This window comes from Lepisma saccharinum, chromosome 8, assembly GCF_977018435.1.
Source record: "Lepisma saccharinum chromosome 8, izLepSacc3.1, whole genome shotgun sequence".
NCBI lineage: Eukaryota > Metazoa > Arthropoda > Insecta > Zygentoma > Lepismatidae > Lepisma > Lepisma saccharinum.
In genome coordinates, this window is record NC_139236.1 from 84,442,620 (window position 1) to 84,458,621 (window position 16,002).

The window sequence follows — 16,002 nt, forward strand, 5'->3', positions numbered from 1 at the left end:
GTTAAACCCTAAAGTCAAACTGGAAGAAAATTACATTAGTCAAATGAATGCACGGGATAAATGAGACTCGCTGCAGGTCCTATGGTTTGCCAGTTGGCTTGTCAAAGCCACTGTGTTATCTAGACTAGACTTCTTTCAATTTCTTGCAAATTTTTCTGCATGAAAGCAATGCACTGGGGGTATAAGGAAAGTAAAAGTATGTTTAAAACTTCTAAATTATTTTTCTAATCAGTTAAGGTTTGGTTTATGACATTTCACATTCGGTTGGTAGATATTGGTAGATTTTTGATTGAATTCACAAGGTCTTTGAGCAAGATGGGAATGTTTGATTGAGTGATTTGGTTTATTATACTTCAAATTTCAGCCACTTCTGGCTAATCGCGAAGATGAGGATGAGTGATGGTATGATGAAATTGATGAAGGGACACTTACAAATAACACCCATGCCCAGGCCGGGATTCGAACCGGGGACCTCTGGCGTCGTAGAACGATATGTTAATCACTCCGCCACGGGGGCTGGCGAGGTGGGAATGTGTTTTGGATTTTCTTTGTATATGCGAAAATATTTAACTGTGACGCGCACATGCTTTTGCTTACATTAAAGTTAACCTTTTCACGAAAACGAGGAATTGACAAGTCACCTTAAAACATGCATGTATATGCATTTAATACTACTAAATACGAAAAGAAACCTTGGCCGGCTCTTCAAATTATCCACCGAAGATTGAAAAGAGAAATAAAACAACTTTCGAGCATTTGGCTTTTCCTTGTTTGCTCTGAGATCTGAAGGATTTCGGTTTTGTTCGTATAATGATAGTATTTTCAGTGCTTGAAGAACGTCGTTAGGCACACATAATTATGTTACAAATAAATACTTTGTCAAATGTTTTACAAACATTCCAAACTTAGACCTCTTACGAGTTGATCGGGAACCATCTCAACTCAATATTTTTTTAAAAAAATACAACACCCTATAGACGTCTGAGGAAATACCGAATACATGGCTTCTAAAAGGCATTGGATGTGGTACACATCTGCCATAAATTATTTAAATATATTTTTATGCTTAGCTGTGGGACTTTAAAATTAAAATGAACTGAACTGATGTGGACTCTATAAGTATGATATATTCAATAATATGGTTTCTATGTACAGTTGGTGAGAGACGATTATTCCTGGTTGGGATGGCTGAAGATGAGGGGGGAATCCTCCTCAGCCCCTTTAATCTCACACTGCATTAAAAATCAATAGCTGTATCTTTGTTCACAAGTTTCACATTTCGAACTCCTGATATTCCGTTTCGTTAAATTCAAAACGAGCACATGAATAAGGTCCAGAGCTTTATATTTTTCGGGATTGTTATCTGGTTAAAATCTGTTTTTAAAATGACAATAAATACTAAGGAAAACAAAGAAATAAAAATTATTTATGCCAATTTTTAATTAAAAAAACCAGGAAATTCGTGTGCTGTTCTAAAATGGAATATTTCGGATGCCTTCACATTATACCTATAGGTACTACCTTTGAATTAGTACTATATGCGCGCGCGCGTGTGTGTATATATTATATATATATATATATATGAGGCTGAATTTTGTACCCCCCAAATGAAGAACGTTCCTGCGCCACTGTATATATATATATATATATATAATTGTCATGAAATATATATCAATTATTAAATAATAGAGGAAAAGGTCTAAATATAGGCCCCCCTTTTTATGTTGTCATTTGCTTAGGGAAGAAATTAATATATCAAGGACCTGCCTTTAAAATGCATAGCTATGAAATATATACTTAAATGTAATAGCATGCTAGAGTATAGAAGGTCTCCATTTTTTTTAAAAAAAAAGCTATTTCCAAAGAAATTGTAAAATGTATTTCAAAATTGTGGTCTAAATATGGGCTACTAGTGGCAATATCACAAAAAGCAATTGAAATTTTGAAAAACAGTCATTTATAGCTAAAACTTTATAAAATTCATATTTATGATTAATCTGTTGTTTTAAAAATCACGCGGAATGGGAAAAATCGAAATTAAGAAAAACATGCAAATATTTGTTGGAAATGTGATCTGAACATTAGACCTCCTGTCATAGCCCATATTTAGCCCATCACTCAATTTTTCTTCTTCAATTTACTATTGTTCTCTGTGGAACATATTTCACAAACAAATCATGGCATTATAAAAGCCCACAGTTGTTTTATGTACCGCTAATATTATAACCTATACAAAGCAGATGAGAATTCAGAAAACGCTGAGTTAAAACATACCTCCAAACAGTTTTCGGAGGTCGCAATTCTATAACAGCGTCCAAGGCCGAAACTATAACCAGTTCCCATAGCCTCCGCCAGGCTGCAGCACCCGGGAGCGCTGATAACTCCAAAACCCATATTTAGACCTTCTCCTCTATTAATTAATTAATTTATTTATATTTATAAACATATATAAACAAATTAATTTGCTACATTTATAAACTAGCAAATTAATTTCTTTAACAACTGGTTCAAAATGTCAAGACATTAGAAGAGAGGTGAAATGTTTTTAATAGCTAAATATGACAATTCATTTAATTATTGCTTTTTATTAATAATTATAATTACATTTTCATAATTTTATTGTGTTATGTTCCTATAATTGTGTAAATCTATTAATGGTCTCTCGAACGGAAATATTTCCTTATCATAGTTGTAGTTAGAGATTGCAGTGCCCAGGATGAGAACAGATTTTTCGCACCCCCACCCCCACCTAGATGTAGTTGGCATACTTAGACATTGTAGAAATTTTATGTACCTACTCTTTTCCGTTGAATCCGACGAAAAGAAAAATTAGCATTCATGAAATGTGGCTAATAAAAGGGCAGTTGGTTCGGTTGTGTATCCCACATCGTCTTCATTGAAGCAGTGTGTGTTATTGTTCAAATCTGCAAACTCGATTGCAAATTAAAGATAACTAGGTGGAGGGACCAAAAATTTGAAACTTTAAGAAGACATTATTTTCCTATGAAATTAACATGTACGTGCTATGTTTTACTCCCAACGACAGGAGGTGAGAAATGGAGGAGAAATAACAGGTCGGTCTAATTTCTGCATTCCAGGGGCAACCCCTGGCCAACCTCTTTCGCAGCTACGGCTGCGTTCCTTACTAGAGCAATTTGATATAATCTTAAAATCTTATCAATGACTGTAGAAGTACGTTTTAACCCCATGCTGTTACCAGCCCTAAAGAGAGAGAAAACGAGAGATGTATGCAACATTCACACACGGGCAGACATCATTCTTTGTTCTTCCTTCTTTGTGTGAGTTTATCTTATTTTTCTTAGTAAAGTGTGTTTGAAGTCAAAACTAATTGCTTATATGTGTTGTTATGACACAAACTCTTACGCTCGGAAAATTTTGATGGGGGAAAACTTTTAATAGAACGAGGTGGTATGGGAATTCGTACCCTGAATGTGGCCACCAACGCTATGGAATGATCCTTATAATGAAGAACGTGTCTGAATGTGAATTAAGCAAAAAAGGACATTTTCTCATCAAGACTGCAGTTCGAAAAAAGCCAGAACAGGGAACAAAAATGGTGAACTGTCCCGACCAAATTGGAGCATTTAGTAGTTCCGCATAAATGGTTATAAAACTAAAATTACTAAATATAATAGACTACAGCCTTCTGGAGACTGCCTCTCTCCAGAAACAACACATTCATTTATGAAAGAAAATGAAATTTTTGCAAAATCTTAAAAATTGTCCATGTTAGTTTTATGGGTTTTTATAGGTTTGCATTAAAAAAATCATGGCTCGAGGGGGGGCATGGCCCCCTTGCCCCCCCCTTGGGTACGGGCCTATGGAAAACAGACCTCTGTGTCTTGGATCACTGAGATTGGTGTTTCAGAATCGTGTCCTTTAATCCACAATTCCATTTTCTTTGAGGCAGATAAAAACAACCCTGGCAGGGATAAATATAATTTTATTTTGCCGGGATAGAATGTTTTCTGCGGGGGCCACCTCGGCAAACCCCCACTCCGCTAATTCACTAACAAATGTTAGTAGTGACGTCACCAGCATCCAACTAAGCAAAATTTATTCATAACTTTTAAAATCGTAACAGCAGTCATGAAACAAAATTGTGATTTGTATCGTACATCAATGTGGAGATGAGATTTCGTAGAATATGTTTATATGTTACACATACCTTACAGAGGATAGGGTAAAGAATATCTGGAATAAGGAAATCTAGCATTTTTAAAGCAAATTCCGATTCCGAAGCTCAACTGACGTCATGATAGTTGCTGGGAGTCCAGCATCCTCACGTGACTGCAGCGGCGCCACCTATTGGCTGTGGTTCCCAATCTGATGCAGGCTATGTGAATCCGCCTTTATTTGATTTCTTACTCGTTATCAGGGGGCATAGGCGTCGACTCCATGGGGCTTGGGGGGCTCGAGCCCTCCCAATGTTAGCGATGTGAGGGCAGAGCCCCCCAAATAATTTTGCTTAACAGGATCTAATGTATTATTTTGCTTCTCTTGTAAAGTTTGCTCTGAATTGTGCCACATGACTATATACTAAGTATGTAATTATGAGTATTGCTAAAATTTTTACTAAAAAGAGTTTCAAAAGACGCTGTGCATGAACTAGGGTAGTGGATGGGACGTTCGGGCTACAAATGGCTCTCACATGACATTCAGAACGAGATCATTGATATATTAGGGAGATCTGTTTTGCGGTCCGTGGTAGCAGATATTAAAAGTCTGGAATATTTTGTTATTATGGTTGACGAAACTTGTGACATATCCATCCGTGGACAATTAATAATCTGCATTCGAACTGTGAATAAAAATTTTGATATTTTTGAGGACTTCATGGCCTTTTATGAGATTCCGAACACTGAGGCCAAAACTTAAAAAAAGGGAGAGAGTGAGTCATTCATTAATTTATTTCAGTGAACAGAGCCCTCCCCAATAATTTTGACAAGTCGGCGCCCCTGTCAGGGGCGGTTACTTATATTGTTGCAGTGTTGCACAACGACCGGATATTTTACAACAAAATTTCACACTTTTTGTTAGTATATTTTTTCATTTGTTTTCTATTAAATATATTGAACATAAACAAAAAATTTTGCCCTTCATTGCTTCATAAAGCAAATCCCATTATAATCTGTTAAAAAGAAGGAGGCAACCTGCGAGATTTCACAGTGTATGAGTAGACGCACAGGTAGGCGTTGCAAAGCCAGAGCAACGCCCTGATCTCTACAGCGAGGAGTATTGGAGCGAAGTTTAACGCTGTTCTTCCTATCACCTGCTTCAGTCGGCTTGGTCGTTGCAATGGGTTTACAACACCCCAAAGTCAGGCGACCCGTTTCGGATCCCCCGGCGGGTGTAGGAAGAAGAGGACGGACAAACAACAAACGCTTGATTGCTAATTCTTTCATACACCGTTAGAGAGCAGCAGCGTTCAAACAGCAGCCAAGTTCTCACTGTCCTGTCTCGTAAGACCAACAGACAAAATGTCCACGTTAGGCAAAGATACATATTTTATATTGGGGAGAATCTTAACCTAATTTAAATTATGCTTGAAACTTGTAACAATTTGATTTGATTTGTTGTTTTTTAAATCCACTTGGCACGTTCTTTTAGTCAAAAGAACATGATTAACTAAAATAGCAAATAACAAGTTCACATGAAAGACTCGAAAGCATCCACGTGATGCCTCTCAGGGTATGGGGTAATATCTCTCTGTTAGTTCGTCAAATAAAAATCAAAGTTAAGTTTGCACTAAGAAAAAGGAAGTCTATTTTACTTCTTTGCAAACTAAATACCTATGTGCCTAACATATAATCGATTTCACTCAAAGAAATTAAACTTCTTATAATTCAAATTGATCACTCTATTCAAAAACCGAGCCCGAACTTTCAAGTCAAGACCAAACACAAGATAAGTATATACAGGTTAGTCACTATCCTGACATTATCAGTGATAGGTAAATTACAGAAATTAAGATTAAAGAACAATAAACATTTGTACAAGAGAAAATATAATTTATAACAATAAATATTAGTGCACACTTTATTCACAGACTAATCGGGACTGGACCTACAGTTTAAAGTGGGTTCCGAACATCAAAGTATTTCTTATGTAATCACAAAAAACATAATTCTGCATAATATTGCTGCCGAATAAATGAAAACTTCAGATTTTGTATGATGATTATTAATTGTACTCCTCGAAAGTGGCACGTGTCAATCATATATAAAATTATAAATACATATAATTACATTATAAATATATACAAATTAATGTTATATAAATATATTATATCACAGATTATCTTAGCGATCGCCAACAACGTGTCGTTCTTCCAGGAACTCTTTCTAACTTTCTTCCTGTCCTCTCTGGAGTTTCACAGGGTAGTGTTCTAGGACCTCTCTTGTTCTTATTATTCGTCGATGACCTTGCCGACCATCTCACAGCTCCCTCTAGCAATTACCTTCGCAGATGACTGTAAAATTTTCAGGGAAATCTCCACTTCCGACGATACTCATCTTCTTCAGAATGACATAGCAACATTTACTTCCTGGTGCCTGACATGGGACCTTACATTACATCCTGACAAGTGTACTACTCTCACTATCTCTCTCAAGAAGAATCTGTTAAAGTCATCTTACTCCATCGCTGGCAATAACATCAAAGCAGTATCCTCTCACAAAGACCTAGGCATTGTTTTCGACCAAAAGCTCACATTTGAGGAACATATTTTATGCATCACAAAAAAGGCCATGCATCTCTTAGGTTTACTCTACCGTTTCACTGAAATTAGTGACATCTCAGCCCTCACTTTGTACTTCAAATCATTCATCTCCCCAATAATAGAATACTGCTCTCCCGTCTGGTCCATGGCATGTCCCACTCACCTCTCCAGAATCGATTCAGTCTTTCACTTCTTCCTAGCTATAGTCCGTCACAGGGTTCCCTCATTACGCAATTTTTCATCTCCGCATCTCTTGTCTTTTCTAAACTTACAAACTGCTTATCAGCGACGTCTGCAGAATGATTTTAGTTATTTATACAAAATTGTGAATGGCAAAATCCGCTGCAACACACTTCTTGAGGAATTCCACTTTCGAGTATCTATGCGCACAACACGCAACACAATATTATTTTATACAAAAAACCTAGACTTGAAATTAAAAAAAGATCTCTCTTTTACAGACTTGCCACACAACAGAATGATCTCCCCTCAAATATTGATATATTTTCCTCCGAGTTTGCCTTTCGGTCTTCCATCAGAAGAAATGCTTGTAATTAATATCAAATAGTGCCATCTCTTACTTATTTTTTTTGTTCATTTGCTATTCACTTTTACGTTGTTTTGTTATTCTTAATTATTTTTTTTATTTATTTATTTATTTTTTAATTTTTTTAAAATTTTTATGCTTATTATAATTATTGCTTTCTCATTGTTGACAATTTCAGTGTAAAATGGCCACCTGTGCTGTATCTGAAATTTTCTCAATAAATAAATAAATAAATAAATATTTGCTACAACCACCAACATTCTGAACCACGAGCCGCCACTTCTCGTTATTGTTTTTCTTATTCTCTGATAATGTGCAACACGTAGACACATTCTCCGAAATCTCATCTTTGCACTGATATACGATATAAATCACAATTCTGTTTCATGACGGCTGTCACCAATTTAAAAGTTGACCCTTGGGAAGTATGTTCCAGTGCTATCGACTAGGGAAACACCACATGACGACTTTGTTTGGATTCAATCTTGCTCGGTGACGTCACACTAATATGGCCCATTCGGGCTTGGAAAAATCGAGACGAGTCTTTTCGAGACTTGACGAGAACGAGAATGAAACATACCAATGTAGAATAGAGATTTTAAATCTCGTTCGAGAGTTTAGTATGATATTTTAGAAATTTGCCAAATTTAGCGACTCTCTTCACTGGGTTTTGTGTGAAGTTCTTCGTTCCAGTTGATGGCAACACTGCCATACTCAATGATGCTGTTTACCTGTATATTACTACATTTTCCATTACTTTTTTCGCTCACGGTCGTGCAATTTTCTTCACAATGGTGAGGAAGGGGCGGGGGGGGGGGCATTATACTAACAAAGGGGGGGGGAACTTGTAGCCAACGGCTTTTCGCCACGCTTGCTTTCAGAACCAAAACTCCACGTGGTCTCGAGAAAAGAGACCATTTAGACGCACCGGGCACGGAAAATAGTCCGATTTGCTTCCACAAAGGCAGCGAACAGTCACTTGGCAACAAGAAAGGCCACATCCATTACGAGCTTTGGTGAAGGGGGGAGAGGGGGTTGAACGTGGCTGAAGATTAATACCGGACGTCAATTCCATATGGAATTCTCCGTCTCACCTTCTGCACGTTAGAAGAAATCAATTTTCGGTCACACACAACAATCTACTTTTCCTTCCAACAAATCCATGTGTTTCGCGAGAAAAACAGTAATTTTCGAATAACAACTGGGAATAACACGGAGGGAATGACTTATTGTGGGGTGTCATCCCTCCTCCTCCCCTTCCTTACCTGTGTGATAAAAGTGCCATAAGGTGCGCCAGAGAGATGTATGATACTTTTATGCCACACCTGGCTAATCGGGGTGTAAGGGGTGCTCCTTCCACGTAGTGCACCCAATAGTCAACCTCACTTCCACGTAGTACACCCTGGACTGCAGACTAACGAGGCTCTGGCGACTGGCCCCATGGCCAGTATAATTTTGTTTGTGTTGTCCTGTGTTTTGTCCTTCTTTGTGCTGAGTGCTCCTTTACAGCCTCAGCTTTTAACGAAAGTCAGAATATTTTATGATTTTAGTTATGCAACGTAGAGTTGTTATGTGTAACGATAAGGGGCTGGACCCCGTATAATGTGACGGGTGCAAAATAGCCTTAGTGCTGACGCACCCAAAATTTTAAATTCAAATCAAATCAAACCTGGCTAATCATGAAGATGAGGATGAATGATGAACATGATGAAATGTGTTCAAACTCGAAAAAAGAACGCCCAAGCCACGATTCGAATTCGGGAACATTACGTTGCGAAAGAGGTAGAACGGTTTCTTCACAAAGTGAGTACTTATGATCAATTTGCCAGGGTCCCGGGTTCGAATCCTGGCCTGGATGTGGATGTTCTTTGTGAGTGTCCCTTCATCAGTTTCATCATGTCATCACTCATCCTCATCGTCGCGATTCGATCTATATACTCTCTTCCATCCCTACCAATTTCCTTTAGGTCCATCTCAACATTATCTCTCCATCTTCGTCTTCCTACTGGTCTCTTACCATCAGGTTTCCCAACAAGAATCCTGTAAACTCTTCTACCATTTTTAGTGGACGAACTAAATATCCTGTAGAACTAATTATCTACAGGGTATCGAATCGGGACTCCTTGATAACAAGGCGACGACGTCACCACTACGCCACGTGCTGATAAGGCGTAAGGTGGCGAAACGGGAATTCCTATTACTGGCGCTGATGAAGCAAGATACGAAGCACCGTCAGAACTCACTTCTCACGAAAAAATTCGACGATTTTCAACTGTTGCTTCTTGAAAACAACTTTGGCCAACGAATTGGGAACTGGATTCACTATGTCAGCACGGAAGGTTCCAGGTTCGAGTCCTGGCTTGTGCTTGGTTTCTTCTTCAGTTTCAGATGACCAGTCATCCTCATCTTCGCATTTGGCATAGGAAGGATGGGTGTAGAGTGCGGTAAGATCAATGAAAGCGCCATGTTCATATGTTTGCATCATTTGATTGACTTGGATAAAGATTGTAAATAGGAGTGTGCAAGGATACAAACCAACGACTCGTAAATATAGCGTATCACGCCAAAGGCGTGATTCGAACCCGGGACCCCTTGCGTCATAGCTCCATAGACTAATCTCTTCGCCAAGGGATCCGGCTGAGGCGCTGGAGGTAGCTTGTTAAAAGCATATTACACCGGCGACCTTCAGTGGCTCTTTACACTCTGCTGACACGGGAATCGACAGGAAATCATATGAAATAAAGTCAGCTTTATACAAAAAGTACGTACGATTAATGGCATGATGGAACTTGCTCAACGGCTTTAACGATCGGAAATTTGAATCCACTTTAAATAGATCGTGATAACAGATCTCAGCCCGGAGTTGCAGTCCGAAAATTATGGAGTAAACAGTTGTTGTCTCCAAGTTAGAGATTGAATGTCGGTGCTACGTTAGAGTTAGAAGCGAGGAGTTGCGCTTTCTACAGACGTCTCATTTCAGGACCGTGCCATATCTACCAAATCAGCGGAGACGATCATCTCTATAAGAATCTACAGGTAAACGAACACCCTTTCTATTGTTATCATGACCCCGCCCTGTCCAGTCAATAGAGGTGTCAAATATTGAATGTCGTTCGTGTTCTTATTTCACAGGCGTGAGTCCCTTAACACTTAAACGGTACCTCTCGTAGAGGCAAGTTGTCTTAGCACAGCCTAGATTCGATCCCGAAAACCCAGTGTGGGGTTTTATACGATAGTGTCTGGTGGATTTCCATATATCTCTTTTCAGGACATAATATCGATTATGTCTTTGTTCAGAATATTTTCTGCTGGTAGGCAAACTTCCTTGCTCAGCTTATTACTTATTGAAAGGAACGGTCGGCAAATAAAAGTTATAAGAAATGTTACGTCTCACTCCCCCCTGTTTTGCTTCAGAGCTCAGAAAGAAATGTCTTATTCTGGTGGTCCCTGTCGCTGTGTGTGCACGTAGGCCGGCGTTCATTGGGAGATTGATGTAACAAACAAAACGGTGCACTCATCAATAAGCCAGACGGGAAGTTATCCAGATGTCTTTCGGTATAACCTGCTACAGTATGGGAGGTCATGCTTATGGTGGACCTTCATCCCAGAACGCAAAATGAACGAGTACCAACAAAATTTTTGAAAACTAGACCGTATTTATAAAATACCCCATTTATTTACCAGAAAGGCACGTTTTAGACGAAAGCATTTCCTTTAACATTTTTGCTAGCATAAATGATAGGTAAATGCTTCAGAAAATCTTATAGCAGATAGTACGTACTTTATACGAAAACATTTCATTTCATGGAACATTTAGGTCAGCTCTTGCGATTACAATGTATAATATATACAGCACGAAAGGCACATTGAGTTACACCATCTATGGTGAGTGCACGGTGATTACTAGAGCCCGGAAGTTTGGCAAAATGCCTCTTTTCATCTACTGCATATATTGATAAAATTTTTCCGGATATACGTTTTTTATGTTGTTTCGAATGTTTTAGAAGCCTTTTCATTTTGCCTATTTTGCCTATTTGGGACCCCACTGCCTATTTTTAATTATAATGCCTTTTTTTGCCTTTTTCAATGAAATTTGACCATTTTTTTAAAAAAAAAAGTGTATATAAATTATTTTTCTCCCAAAAGACGTTGTTGGCATTTATTTTTCTTCCGTTTATTATGTGAATAATTTTCGCCTTATTTAAGTAATATTGAACTCATTCATGTTTCAACATTGCTGAAAGAGAAAAGTATGAGAAAAGTGTGAGAAAAATGTATTTCATGCTCAGTTAGGATATTGCCTTTCAGTTAACATTTTCTTGTGCATGATTGACTGCTGAAGTGGACAGGTTGATTTCGAACACAAAGAAGATATTTCTGAAATCTCCCTCTCGAACCCGAAAATTTAGCTTAGTTTACCTCCGCAACCAGTCTTGACAAGATGGGGAACCTGGATATCTGCAGCAATATATATTATGCTAACAACCTTGAAAATATTAGTGAGGTGATAGATGCTCTTCCAGAAAATTAAGCGGCTTCAATTCGTGAAGTGAAAAAAACTCCTGTGCTATTCAAGTTTATTTTTGCACATTATGGTGCATTGCCAGAGACAATTACAATTATAGCATCCATGAAAATCTACGAGAAATCTATGCAGCAGATGATGGAAGTGCCAGGAGAAAAGGGGTCAGCTGTTGCGGAAAAGTGCTAACGGGTAGTGAGTGCAAATGAGGACTTGAAAGAATTGAAAACAATTTGTGATATTCTAAAAGGTGAAAATGCTGTTACCGAAATGAGTCCAGCTACATTAGCTTGTTTTATGTATGCTCCAATAACTTCTGTCGAAGTAGAAAGATCATTTTCTATTATGAGAAACATTCTCTCTGACAGACGACTATCAATGAATGTTGAGAACTTAAAAAACACCTTGTAGTTAGTTATGTGCAATCAAGACGGAAAAATTGAAATGCTCTTCCCAATGTAGATCTTAACATTTTGCCAGAAATTATAGATAAAAGTAAGCGACTTCCAAATGTGCCTTTTTTCGGTTTATTTTGCCTTTTTTTTCATTTTTAGTGCCTATTTTCCACATTATAAATGCCTTTTTGCCTGCCTATTTTAATTAAAATAAATGCCTGAACTTCCGGGCTCTAGTGATTACATTTGAAACAACTAAAACATTCTTCCATACGTGTACAGTAAACGTTGTAAAGTATGTATTTAAGCAGCGCCATTGTTTTGTACCTAATAACGTTTTACGCGAAACGTTATTCCTCTCCGTTGAATAGTTATCGGCTTTTAAAAATGTGAAGTGATACGTTGTTTACATCTCACACAGCCGCCATTACAACTGCACACGTGACCTAGAGGTCGCTTCTGATTGGTTACGCTACGGAAATGCTACGGACCGAGCCTATCCTTGAGAAATGCCATGAAATATGCAATGGCATATGAAATGCCATAAGATTTCTCATTTTACACGGTAGCATTTTGGTCATGGCGTAAATGTTAAGACTATTTCTTCTAACAAACAGACAATGAAATAGGACGCTAAGTTAGCGAATACCTGCATTTACTTTCGGTTCACCTCCAAGGCATTTCTCACTATCGAGTCTCTAACGGAACTCAAAATCCAATATTTTTAATTAATTAATTTTTTATTATTATCAATATTAACTTTTATGATAATATTATTTCTGTTTTATTTGTTTTTGGATGGGTCATCAGTTGCTACATTATTCTTGAAATTAGGGTGGGGATATCAACCAGTGTGGCTACAGGCAGGAGAATATTTGCTTTTTGTGGTTCCAAGACACGTAACCGGAAATCGTATACATAGATCCATAACTGGGCTCCCGCGCAGCATAGTGGTTAGCGCCTCGCCTTTGGTGCGAGCGTTCCCGGGTTCGATTCCCGGTCGGTGCCCCCAAAATTTCGGCGTTGACCCAGCGTCGTGAGGACAATTGGGAAGCTACTTCAAGAAGTAGCGGACTCCAGTCAGAAAGCCAGACAAGCAGCGGCGATGGGATCCGATGCGCTGACCACGCGTCACCCAATGAAAGGGCGCTCTGACAGGCCCTGGCCCTTCAAGGGCTGCCGCGCCACGGAGTTTAGTTTAGTATTAGTTTAGTTTTAGTTTTAGTTTTAGTTTTAGTTTAGTTTAGTTTTAGTTTAGTTTAGTTTAGTTTAGATCCATAACTAAAAATGTGGTGCTAGAATTAGTAGTGAATTTACCAAGACTCTTAATCGAAAAGTGAGAAGCTACCCGATCCCGAACTCAAAATCGGGTACGGGAACTGAAATCGAGTACCAAGCCCTGTAACCAAATTTCAGGTATACCCGGATCTGGAACTAAATATCGGGTACCAAGAACCGAACCACAAAATCTGGTAATAAAAACAAATCTGGCAAACCGGAAACGAAAACTGAATACGAGGTTCCGGAACTGAAAGTCGGATACCCTAATCTGGAACCGAAAAGCTGTTACCGTGACCCGTAAAGGGATAATCGCGTACAGGGATCCGGAACCAACTTGATTACCCGGATCTGTAGCCCAAAATCGGGTACCCGGATCCTACTGAAAATCGGGTACATGGATCCGGAACCGGAAATCTGATACGCGAACCTATAACCCAAAATCGTCAGAAAGATTGATTGATTTGCTTTATTTTACTTCGCCTTTTGTGCCACTTTCGGCTAATTTGCGAAGATGGGGATGAGTGATGACATGATGAAATTGATGAATGGAAACTCACAAACATCCATGCCCAGGCCAGGTTCCCCCTGGCGTCGTAGCGCGATGTGCTAACTCCTCCGCCACGGGGGAAAGCAATAATTTCGAGATGGTCCAATGAGAAGTTACTTGGAAGGCACTACTAAACTTTAAGTGGGGAAAGGGGCTCGAATGACACTTTGAACAAACTTTGGTACATACTCTTTTTTTTTTTTGTGCGTCACCGTATTCGAACAAACTCGCCACTGGAACACGAATGCACAGGAACGTATCTAGAAATATATTTCTGGGCGGAGGGGGGAGGGGGGGCTTGTCCGAACCAAATGCCTCAGAAATAATAATAATTTTAAATTTTAAAAAAATATATTAAATTATATTCAAATAATATTAAATAAAACAATATTAATTCAAATCTATAAATAAATTAATATTGATTTTTTTATTGTTTCATAAATTTGCAAAAAGACGGTATCAGAATAGAGATATAATAGTACATATTCATTATCTACCTTACATGTAGTTAAGAATGCCAAAATTTGAATAATATCAACTGCCCTGGTAATGAAAATAATGCCAAACAGATAAAGAATTGAATATTTATTGAATAACAAAAAAGGATGTTAGATCCTGCTGACGACGAGTGAAGTTCCTGATTAATAGATTATTTTTATTATCATAATTTGTAGTGTGCATGAATAAATAACTTTTCATTGGCACTGTCCTTCACACCCGTAGGAGGCCTCCCCGATGGCGCAGTGGTATCGACGTCGGCTTGTAATGAAGTGGTCACGGGTTCGATACCCGGTGGAGGCGCATGGTTCGGATTTCACTTTAAAAGTAGGTCCAGTCTCGATTAGCCTTACTGTGCATACAGTGGACTTAAAGCACCAAATCAATCAATCAAAAACGTCCTTGGGAATGCGTTAGAATGGGGACGGAGAAATGTGGTGACCCGTTGATCGGGAACCAGGTGAAGCGAGCGTGATCAACTCGTAAGCAGTTATGGAGAGCGACAGCTGACTCCTTCGCAACAGGCAAAACCTGACCGCCCCCTCCCCCCAAGCTCCCCCTGCTTTCACGCCTTGTTCAGATTATTCATGGCAAATTGCTCCTGCCGGCTTCCGGTGGCAGGAAGCCCTCATATGTCGAGCGTGTGGAAGCAACGGCCCTTCACTTCCTTCAAACCTTTGATTCAGTCGTAACCCCTGACATTCATAACCACTCTTACCTACGCTCGTCCACAATTATGTAAATGCAAAGAATAACACATTCTCTTGTGGTCCTAACCAGGATTGTTAATTGATTGATTGGTTGATTGAATTGTTGTATTAAGTCCACTTTATGCACAGTAAGGCTAATTGGGACCGGACCTACAGTTTAAGTGGGATCCGAATCACTATGTGCCTCCACCGGCTATCGAACCCGGGACCCCTTGATTCAGGATTGTTAATGGTCCAGGAATTTTTAATACATTCAATTCCGGTCCAGGAGAAAGATCAGCAAGCATGAATCGGTTCTGGACCGTAAATAACATTTCTATCTGTAAAGTACGTATTTCAATTCGGTCCAGGAAGCTTTTTCCCGGATCAATTTAAATACTGTGCAGCAATCTTTTTTCCTATATCAATTTAAATACGGTCCGGGAGCCTTATTTCAATGAAACAATACGCAACTTGTACCGAATTTAAATTGAATTGTGAGAGAAGAAAGGTTTCGGTCCTGCAGCGGGACACAATAGAACCCATTAGAATTTATGGAATGTACTGGATATTGATCTGTATTACTGTATATATTGCATGGTATAGTCAGTTGGGCGTCTGACTGCCATGTGGGAAATCTGGGTACGATTTCCCGGGGTGAGCGATATTGTTCTCACATACTTCATATTGTGTCCAAAAGATAGCAGCACAAACTATATGCATAAGAGCAAAGTTATTCATTATCGTGTTGTCCCGTTCTGGTCTATTTTAAGATAACGAA